We start from the raw sequence: 10936 nt of genomic DNA on the forward strand, positions 1-10936 counted from the left end.
GTTCGGTACCTTGGTTGGGAAGATCCCAGTATTCTGGCCCAGAGAATTCCATGGACTGTATAGCCCATGGGGTCACACAGAGTCAGACACAACTGAATGACTTTCACTTTCACTTTCTTTCAGGGTGGATAGTAGGGTGGGTATTTTGCCTAATGTGAGGTCAGGGAACTAGCCAGTTTAGATCCAGAGGCTCATGGCAACAGTGCTATGGAGCTTGGTCAGTTCCAGAGATTTTTATCCTGTGACCTTGGTACAGGGCACCACACATGTGACCTTGGAAGAGGGCTCCACAATAGTTCCTATTGCCAATCTTAATAAAACTTGGTCCTCATCTACATGACAGTCTGTGAACCTCGTTCTCCTACTTTCATAACTGTCTTCATCTCCTTTCCCCCAAATTCCCAATAACATTCCCAATAAGGAACCAGCAGTCACCAAAAAGACTGTGCAAAGTATGAAGAATACAGTAAAGTAAATTGGCCAAAAAGACTTCACAGAATTGAAATCACTTAATAAGACACTCTATTAGTTTGAATTCCCTGGAGAAACAGAATCTGTAAAAATAGAGAACTTGATATACTTATATTTAAAGAGATTTCTTTTAAAGAACTTAGTTCAGTCAGTCCAGTCACTTAGTCGTGTCTGACTCTTTGCAAGCCCATGGACTGCAGCACGCCAGGTTTCCCTGTCCATCACTAACTCCAGGAGCTTGTTCAAATTCATGTCCATCGAGTCAGTGATGCCATCCAACCATTTCATCCTCTGTCATCCCCTTCTCCTCCTGCCTTCAATCTTTCCCAGCATCAGGGTTTTGTCCAGTGAATCAGTTCTTTGCATCAGGTGGCCAAAGTATTGGAGCTTCAGCTTAAGCATCAGTCCTTCCAATGACTATTCAAGAATGACTTCCTTTAGGATTGACTGGTTTGATCTCCTTGCAGTCCAAGGGACTCTCAATAGTCTTCTCCAACACCACAGTTCAAAAGAATCAGTTCTTTGGCGTTCAGCTTTCTTTATTGTCCAACTCTCAACATCCATACGTGACTACTGGAAAAACCATAGCTTTGACTAGATGGACCTTGTTGGCAAAGTAATGTCTCTGCTTTTTGATATGCTGTCTAGGTTTATCACAGCTTTTCTTTCAAGAAGCAAGCATCTTTTAATTTCATTGCTGCAATCACAATCTGCAGTGATTTTGGAGCCCAAGAAAGTAAAGTCTGTCATTGTTTCCATTGTTTCCCCATCTATTTGCCATGAAGTGATGGGACCGAATGCCATGATCTTAGTTTTTTGGATGTTAAAGGAACTGGCTCACTCCACAGTTAACAAACTGGAGACCAGGAGAGCTGATGATGTGGTTCCAAGTCCCAAGTACAAAGGCAGGAGATGCCTAATGAAGACAGCCACAAGGACAGAGAGAATAAATTCTCCCTGACTCAGCCTTTCTGTTCTCTTAAGGCCTTCAGTGAATTGTTTGTGGTGCCACACAATGAGGAGGGCAATTTGCTTTATTCAACCTACTGATTCAAATGTTAATCTCATTCAGAAACATCCCTCACAGACACCCCTAGGATAATGGTTAAACAAATACCTGGGAACCCTCTGGCCCAGTCAAGTTGACATATAACATTAATTATCACAGGCACACAATATTCAACAATGTTCATGCTGAGAGAAAGAGAGAGAGATTAAATTAAACTAATGCAGTAATTACGGAGTTTTTAGCCAGAATGCTTTATTAAAATCTCAATTTAGATTTTTTTTTTCCTTTTATATGGTCTTCTGCCAATACACACACACACACAGGCAATTTTGAAAAACCTTTACTCAGCAATTTTTTGGACAGATGGCAGGAACAGTTTGAAATAATTTGGGGCTTTTTCTCCCTTTAGTAAAAGACTGATCATGTAGAGTAGGCTCTGTTAGCTGCCCAGGATGTGAGGAGAGAAGACAGGAGGATAAGACTGAGCAAAAGAGAAAATGCCCTTACGTCCACTGCATATTTGTCCAGCGGTGGACAGGCCTCAGCAGGGATGCAATTTGATACACAAACTACTGGAAAACAATAAAATACATAATTTTTACATAGAAATAAATGTTGTTGCTGTTATCCAGTCGCTAAGTCATGTCCAACTCTTTGCAACCCTGTGGACTGTAGCCTGCCAGGCTCCTCTGTCCATGGGATTCTCCAGGCAAGAATACTGGAGTGGGTAGCCATTTCTTTCTCCAGGGGCTCTTCCTGACCCAGGTATCTGACTTCTGCCTTGACAGGTGGATCCTTTATCGCTGAGCCTCCAGGGAAGCATAAATAAATATATAACATAATAATACAAATATATAAACCAACTATTTTCAGACACTTTACCACAAGTGACAGAGGACTATGTTTCCTGAAAGCAAAGAAAGAAACTGGCTGAGCCAACACTAGCTCTCTGCCTGGAGGCGTTTTCCAGCAGAGCACAAGGACAATTGTAAGCCCAGGCAGAGGGGGCTATCACCCTGAGCTGTGGAAAGAGAGGACAGTGGCTGTCTGGGTGGCTGGAAGCAGCTGGGTATGTCAGAGATGAAGCGGCTGCACAGGAAGAAAATGGAGAAATCATCATGGGGATACTTAAATGTATGGTCTGTTTGCCACACTGAGGCCAGGCTAGAGATGCCCTCCCAAGCTTAAAAACAAGTCTTTAGACTTGAGGAAATGTGACAGAAACTAAAATAGAACTGGAGCTAGCTAAAAAAAAAAAAAAAAGCATTCCCAGTATGATTTCTTCTTTGATCAGTTATTGAAATGCCTAGTTGTAAATTTCCAAACATATGGGCTCTTTTGTTCTCTTTGCCTGGGTGATCTCTAAACTTAATTACACTGTTGAAATAATGTGGTTGGAATGAGATTTGATTTACTGAAATACGTTGCAAATTCACGGCTTCATATGTTATCAGTTTTGGCAATGGATTAACATGTGTTTGAGAAGAATGCAGATTCTCTAACTGTGGTCTGAACTACAGATATCCATTTGCCAGGATACCTGGCTACCTTTAAGACTAAAACATGCATATTTGGACTTTTTAATGTCAATAAAAATCAGTAACTTTACCTTTAGGATAGTCTCGCCTCCATTGGTGGGTAGCTGGTAAGCTGGAAACAAGGAGAGAAGAACTGTACACTAGCGTTAAGGTCACATGTCCGCATCTGTGGCTGCCTGGTCCCTGGATGCTGCTGGTGCTATTGCAGTTGTAGCTAAACCACTACCTTGAAAACAAAAAACAAAAAAAGTCAAGAGAATTAGAAGGGAGGGGCGCGAGGTGGTAAAGAACTTGCCTGCCAATGCAGAAGACTTAAGAGATCTGCGTTCAATCCCTGGGTCAGGAAGATCCCCCGGAGGAGGGCATGGCAACCCACTTCAGTGTTCTTGCCTGGAGAATCCCACGGACAGAGAAGCCTGGCGGGCTACAGTCCATAGGGTGGCACAGAGTTGGACACGACTGAAGTGACTTAGCATGCACACTCGCCCACAAAGGGGAAGGTAGCTGTAACAAACAGGTATTTCAGTGCGGAAACAAAACTGTGAAGATAAACTGAAGATCAGAATGTCTGAAAGTTTCCCTCATTCCAAATTGACCAAAATAGTTTAGAAGAGAACACAATGTACAGAAAGAAGCATAAATCTCCGAAGAGAATTGACTCAGTTTTGTGATTGAGTGATTAGCATGCTAATATTCTGTGGATGAAATTCAGAGGCAAAAAGGAAATGTATTGACCTAGGAGTTGCCCTGACTTTACAACAGTCCAGGAATCGTCTGTGTGAAGAATGAGACATGCAGGGCTCATAAAGTTACAAAATTAGAAGGAAAAGACTGAGAAGATGAGAGGATGGAGCCCTGACCAGAAGCTCCTTCTATCCCATAGACCAGGGTCAAGGTTGTCTTGTCTAATATGATAGCAAGGAGTCCACCTGTGGCTATTTAATTTAATTCAAAATTTAACTTTTAATTAAAACTAAAGTTTAATAAAAATTAAATTTCAAAAAAATCAAATTTTCCTTTATCTATTAAATTAAAAAGGGAATAAAATTAAAAATTCATTTCTTCAGTCACACGAACCTACTTGAAGTGCTCAGTAGACTCATACATGTGGACTTCCCAGTCACATACTTATGGCGCCAATGGAAAAGAACCCACCTGCCAATGCAGGAGATGCAAGAGATGAGGATTTGATTCCTGGGTTGGGAAGATCCCCTGGAGTGGGTTGCCGTGTCCTTAGGGGATCTTCCCGACCCAGGGATCGAACCTGCCTCTCTTGTGTCTCCTTCATTGGCAGGTGGGTTCTTTACCACTAGTGCCACCTGGGAAGCCCTCAGAGTATCTGGTGGACCTGAAGCCTGGGATAGAAAGTAGGAGAGAAGGAAAGAGACATGGGGGAGGAACCAGGAGTAGAAGCCCTCACAGGACCTGGACCAGGCTTCTGTAACCCTTTCAAACAGCACAGCCACACAGCAGTTTCCAGGCAACCAAAATGAACTTACAATAACTTCCAAATGTTATATTAAAAATAGCAATATAATTGATATCTGTCATAAATATATATAACAAATGAGACATTTAAACAGAAACAAAAGGAAAATGTAACAGAAATCTACAGAAATATTACATAAAATGAAAACATTAAATTCTATCAGAAGAAATTGAGTAACCAAAATATAAGGATTTTGAGAGAAAAACAACAAATAATGACTCTTTCTCAACTCCATCTTCACAGTAGCAGCAGTGGTGTCCACAACCCAGTCGCCAACAGGCAGCTGTTTGTCCACGCCTGGGAGCTACACACTCTCAAGGTGACTGGCCAGGAGACAGTCACCCAAATCAATGTGCATGTAGTCTCGTGGAGAGCATCACTTCAGAAGATCAAGTCCTGCTCCTGGTAGCCATGCCCCTAGATGAGGAGGCTGCCCTGGGCCAGTGTGGGATGGAGACTCTGAAGAACATTCTGGAAGTAGCTGGCCAAAGTCTTGGAGGTGAAGTCCATGGTTCCCGGCCTATGCTGGGAAAGTAAGAGGTCAGAATGCCAAGATGGCCAAACAAGACAAAAAGAAAAGTAAGACGGGCTGGGCCAAGAAGCATATGCAGTACAATCAAATTTTCTGATGTCTCTTGACTCCCCTGATATAATTTGGCTGTGGAGCTGAACTGCAGGTTATCCTGCCACACTTCTGGGGCTGCTAGTAGAAGACATAAGTTTCCTGAGTCAGAGAGAAAGGAAATTTTGTTATTTACATTTTATAACTGCAAATTGCAGTAGCAGCAGTAACATGATTTTTCCCCACCGATTTTTCAAGTTCCAGTTTGCACGGGGTACGTGAGGTAGATTGGATGATATCTGAACACACAGTACATTGCAGTATAAGAAAGCAATCTGGGGACTTGCCTGGTGGCCCCGTGGCTAAGACTTCACAATCCCAACACAGGGGCCCAGGTTTGAGCCCTTGTCAGAGAACTATATGCCACATGCCTCGACTAAAGATCCCGCATGCCACAATGAAGATTTAAGATCCCCTGTGCCTCAACTAAGACCCGATGCAACCAAATAAGTAAATAAATATTAAAGACAAAGAAAGGAAGGAATTTGGAGATTAAGGAAACCAAATTTTTATAACAGCAAGAGGAAGACCTTATCATTCACTTGACTATATTAGACAGTAAGCTTGTCTGCCTATTGCTCCAGAGGGAAAGGCACAACTCTAACTTCTAGAAGTTTTAGCTAACCTGTGTGCACAAACAGTTGCATCTGGCTCTTTGTGACACCATGGACTGTAGCCCACCAGGCTCCTATATCCATGGAATTTACCAAGCAAGAATACTGGAACGGGTTGCCCTTTCCTCCTCCAGGGGCTCTTCCTGACCCAACTCGTGTCTCTTATGTCTCCTGCACTGGTAGGTAAATTCTTTATCACTAGCACCACCTGATCCAGAATTAAAGGCAGTGGGTACTTTGCTCTGGTCCCATCATTTCATGGCAAATAGATGGGGAAACAGTGGAAACAGAGACAGATTTTATCTTTTTGTACTCCAAAATCACTGCAGATGGTGACTGCAGCAATGAAATTAAAAGATGCTTACTCCTTGGAAGAAAAGCTATGACCAACTTAGTCAGCATATTAAAAAGCAGAGACATTACTTTGCCAACAAAGGTCCATCTAGTCAAAGCTGTGGTTTTTCCAGTAGTCATGTATGGATATGAGAGTTGGGCTATAAAGAAAGCTGAGCACTGAAGAATTGATGTTTTGAACTGTGGTGTTGGAGAAGACTATTGAGAGTCCCTTGAACTGCAAGGAGATCCAACCAGTCCATCCTAAAGGAAATCAGTCCTGAACATTCATTGGAAGGACTGATGCTGAAGCTGAAACTCCAATACTTTGGCCACCTGATGTGAAGAACTAACTCATTGGAAAAGACCCTGATGCTGGGAAAGATTGAAGGCAGAAGGAGAAGGAGATGACAGACATGGTTGGATTGCACCACCGACTCAATGGACAAGAGCAAACTCTGGGAGTTGGTGGTGGACAGGGAGGCCTGGCGTGCTACAGTCCATGGGGTCGCAAAGAGTCAGATACAACTGAGCAACTGAACTAAACTAAACCTACCTCAAAAACCTGGCAGAAACAAGAGAGATCCATGGAGAATTATCTTTCAACAAATACTTAGTGCTTTTATTTTACAAAATCTTCTTTAACTTGTGACTAAATACATCAAAATAAATCTGTACAATTTTTTGAACCCATTCAGGTTTCAGGCTATTTTTTTTAAGTCATCGTATTTAGAAGGTTCAAGAAAAGAGCAGTTTGCTTGGCATGATGGGATATTTCCAATATTTCCAAATACCAAGCTCTCTTGTTGAGCAGAGAGTCAGTGACTTCATCAAGACTTCAGTGAGATTATAGAAACATCTGTGGATGTGTCAACTCGGTTAAAGTTTGCAGAGAAGCCCCACATGTAATAGATGTCATTGTCCTCTGCAAGAACAGATCTTTCAAATCGTGAAAAAGAGAGTTTTGGTCTGAAAGACAGAAACACCATATCCTACTTGGTATTAGGTATCCAGTCTGAATTGGTCCTAAAATCATGGAACATTTATCCTGTAAATACAATTAATGTTTGGTGTTTCAACTTCCAACAGAACAGGAAATATATTACATATTTTCAGTAGCATTGAAGCATTAAGAAAGCTGACTACATACATTATGAAAAGACCAAATTAAGCTTTTTTGTAGGAAAATATTTCTATAATTTCATTTACTTTCAGTGTAAACTCTAAATGCAAGAAGTAGCCTGCAGTGGGGAGAATAAGAAGAGACTCAACTAAATGGGCAAATACTTTTAGCTTTGTTTTTTAAGTACCTGAAAAGTTGTTGAGGTTTTCTATTTTATATGGAAGTGTGTCTTTAAAATGTGGAGCCTAATTAACAAGCAATAAAACTATCTTGCCATGTGGTTCTAAAGGTCTTGCTCATTAATAATATAAGAAGAACCTACATCAAGCTAGAAGATGTTGCTACTTCAAATAAATTACACATGATCTTATAATGCAGGGTTTTAATTGAATGTTTGTACCACTTATAATGTCACAGTCTTCAAGATTTCACTTAACAATTGCCATCTGAAACATCTCACATCATCCTGTAAGTCTTAACAAGATGTGTGTGTGTGTGTGCGTGTGTATATATGTTTGCCTAAGTTTCCTTTTTAAATAAAAAGATTAGGTTTTTAGACTGGCATAACAGAACATTATTTTCTAGTTTTAATTTTCCTGAAATGACATTAATTATTTATTCCACAGTTATTGAGCACTGGATATATAAAAAATATCATATTTGTCACTGGTATACTAAGATAAATATGTCAGTCTTACACTGGTAAAATTTATAAGTTAGTAATTGTTTCAGATATGCAAACAGTATTTTCATAAGAAAAATTCTTCCTAGCTTGATCTACATAACTATGAAAAATTTTTTATCAGATAATTTTAGTTTTTAAAGCTAAATGGGTCTTTAAAATTCCTTTAGTATAATTCCTTCAGCTTTAAAATAGGACAAAATGGTCCAGGAAGATTGTTTTTTGTTCAAGTGTCCGTATAACCCTGGAACTAGAAATAATCTCCAAATTCAACTCTAAAGCTTTTTCTGTTGGTAAAAAAATCAGAAACAATATTTAGGGTAGGTCATTAAACCTTGAAATATTTGTGGTAAGTAGCAAAGACACCTCCTTTGAATGATTTTCTCATTTTATATAAAGTATGATTTCAAATAAATATGAACAAATTAGATATTATTAAAAATTGTAAATTGCTTTAGGGAAGATCCCCTGGAAAAGGAAATGGTAGCCCACTCCAGTATTCTTGCCTGGAGAATCCCATGGATGGAGGAGCCTGGTAGGCTCCAGTCCACAGGGTCGTAAAGAGTCGGACATGACTGAGAGACTTCACTTTCACTTCTCAATAACATTTTATTTTTAAATTATCACTTTTTATATTTACCAGTTTACTAAACTACTTTAAAAAATAATTTTAATTAATTATGCTCTACAGATTTCAACTTGCTTATACATATTTATCTTTACTGTATACTTATTTATAGTAATTTATCAATATACATATTTATACTTATTCTGTTTTGTACCCCCCAAAAAAATATTAAAGGACACATATTTGGAAAGTACTTCAGACATTTAGATGATGGGGAAAAGTCATGAATTCAAATGTACTTACATTTGTATTAATAATTATAAAAATATTTAGCCCAGCGCACATCAGTGCTTTAAAAAAGGGTCATGTGTGTGCATGCTAAGTTGCGTCTGACTCTTTGCCACCCTATGGACTGTAGCCCACCAGGATTCTCTGGGAAAGAACACTGGAGTAGATTATCATGCCCTCCTCCAGGGGATCTTCCCAACCCAGGGATCGAACCCTTACATCTTACTTCTCCTGCATTGTCAGGAAGATTTTTTTTACCACTAGTGCCACCTAGGAAGCCCCCCAAAGGGTCAATATCATGTTATATACATCTTCCCTGGTTGGCTCAGGTAGTAAAGAATCTACCTGCAATGCTGGAGACTCGGGTTAGATCCCTGAGTCAGGAAGATCCCCTGGAGAAGGAAAAGGCAACCCACTCCAGAATTCTCACCTGGGAAATCCCAAGGACAGAGGAGCTTGGTGGGCTACAGCCCATGGGTCTCAAAGTTTCACACATGACTGACTGACTATCACATCACCTTTTGTCTTCTCTATATCAAATACTGCCACTAGATAATAGCTCTTTTGCTTCTACAGTCCTATGAATAGAACATGAGAGTTTTTGTATTTTTGTTTTCATCAGTAGTTGTTGGAGGCATAGAATATATCTCCCCATTAACAAAGGAAATGCCGGGAGCCAAAACATATTGATTTGTATAAACTGGCTACCAGTTTAGATCATTCAGTCCCCCAAAGGTCTACAACCAGTAATCCATTTGACTGTGTACTTTGAGATTTCATATACTTATATTGGGGGCTTCCCTGATGGCTCAGATGGTAAAGAATCTGACCGCATTGCAGGGGACCCAGGCTCAATCCCTGGGTTGAGAAGATCCCCTGGAGAAGAGAATGGCTACCCACTCCAGTATTCTTGCTTGGAAAATTCCATGGACAGAGGAGCCTGGAGGGCTGTAGTCCATGAGGTCTCAAAGAGTCAGACACAACTGAGTGACTAACACAACAAAACACAACATACTTACACTGATCAATTATCAACTATATCTTACATATAGTATATATGTAAGAAAATATGCATGTTTATAACTATCAATTATACTATCAACTGAGCAAATATCTATCAATACACAATAGATAAAACAGTACAGACCTATACACACATATATATGTTCATCATTTGTTTGAAATATTTACATCTAGGTCCAAAGAGAACTCTAGCAGAGACTATCCAAATTTAGCTTTCAAAAGAGTGGTTAAATTATTCTTTTGCTTGCTAAAGTACATCAGAGATCAATTCCAACATGTGGGGGTGAGTGGTTTTCCCTCCACACCAAGAAATGCACAGGACACCAGCCGGGTTTCCTACAAGTCAACTCAGGGTCTACCAAGAAGTAGCATCTGGTCCACAGGTTAGGGGCTCAGTCTCACAAGATCGCCCTCTATCTCAAAGGCCAATCACAAGCCTAAGTTAACATGTGTGACCAATTGGCTACACACTGATGGTTTCAAGGATCCCTCCCCTTGGATTTCAGATGCTGATTGCAAGTCCAGGTTGTAACCTGTACTTCTGACCAACTCAGCTATAAATCAGAGGTTCCTAGGACCTCATCCCACTTCAGATTCAAGTAATTAGCTAAAGCAACTCACAGAACTCGGGAAACATTTACTTACATTTATCAATTTATAATAAAAAGATGTGATAAAGGCCACAGTCTGACTCTTTGCAACCCTATAGACTATCGCCCGCCAGGCTCCTCTGTCCATGGGATTTCCCCAAGCAAGAATACTAGAGTGGGTTGCCATTTCCTCCTCCAGGGGATCTTGTCGACCCAGGAACTGAACCTGCTTCTCTTGTGTCTCCTGCATTGGCAGGCGAGTTCTTTACCACTGGTGACACCTGGGAAGCCCTCATTACATAGTTAGGGCTGACTAAATAATTGACCATTGGCGATCGGATGCACCTCAGCCCCTCTCCCCTCCCCAGAGGTTTGGTGGGGAAGGTTGGATTCTGAAAGTTCCAGCTCTCCAGTCACATGGTTGGTTCCCTTGACAGCCAGCCAGCATTCTTAGGTTTCCTAAGGGCTTTCCAAATGTCACCTCATTAACAACACAAGACACCTTTAACGCTCTCATCACAGGAAATTACAAGGTTTTAGAATTCTATGTCAAGAATGGGGTCAAGGTCCAAATATGAATTTTTCT

At 40.5% G+C, this 10936-nt stretch overlaps 1 pseudogene; it reads left to right on the plus strand.

The window, feature by feature from the left end:
- Positions 1-4640: 4640 nt before the first annotated feature.
- LOC122425550 lies at positions 4641-5146 on the plus strand (annotated as a pseudogene).
- The last annotated feature ends 5790 nt before the right edge of the window (positions 5147-10936 follow it).

This window comes from Cervus canadensis, chromosome 23 (assembly GCF_019320065.1).
Source record: "Cervus canadensis isolate Bull #8, Minnesota chromosome 23, ASM1932006v1, whole genome shotgun sequence".
NCBI lineage: Eukaryota > Metazoa > Chordata > Mammalia > Artiodactyla > Cervidae > Cervus > Cervus canadensis.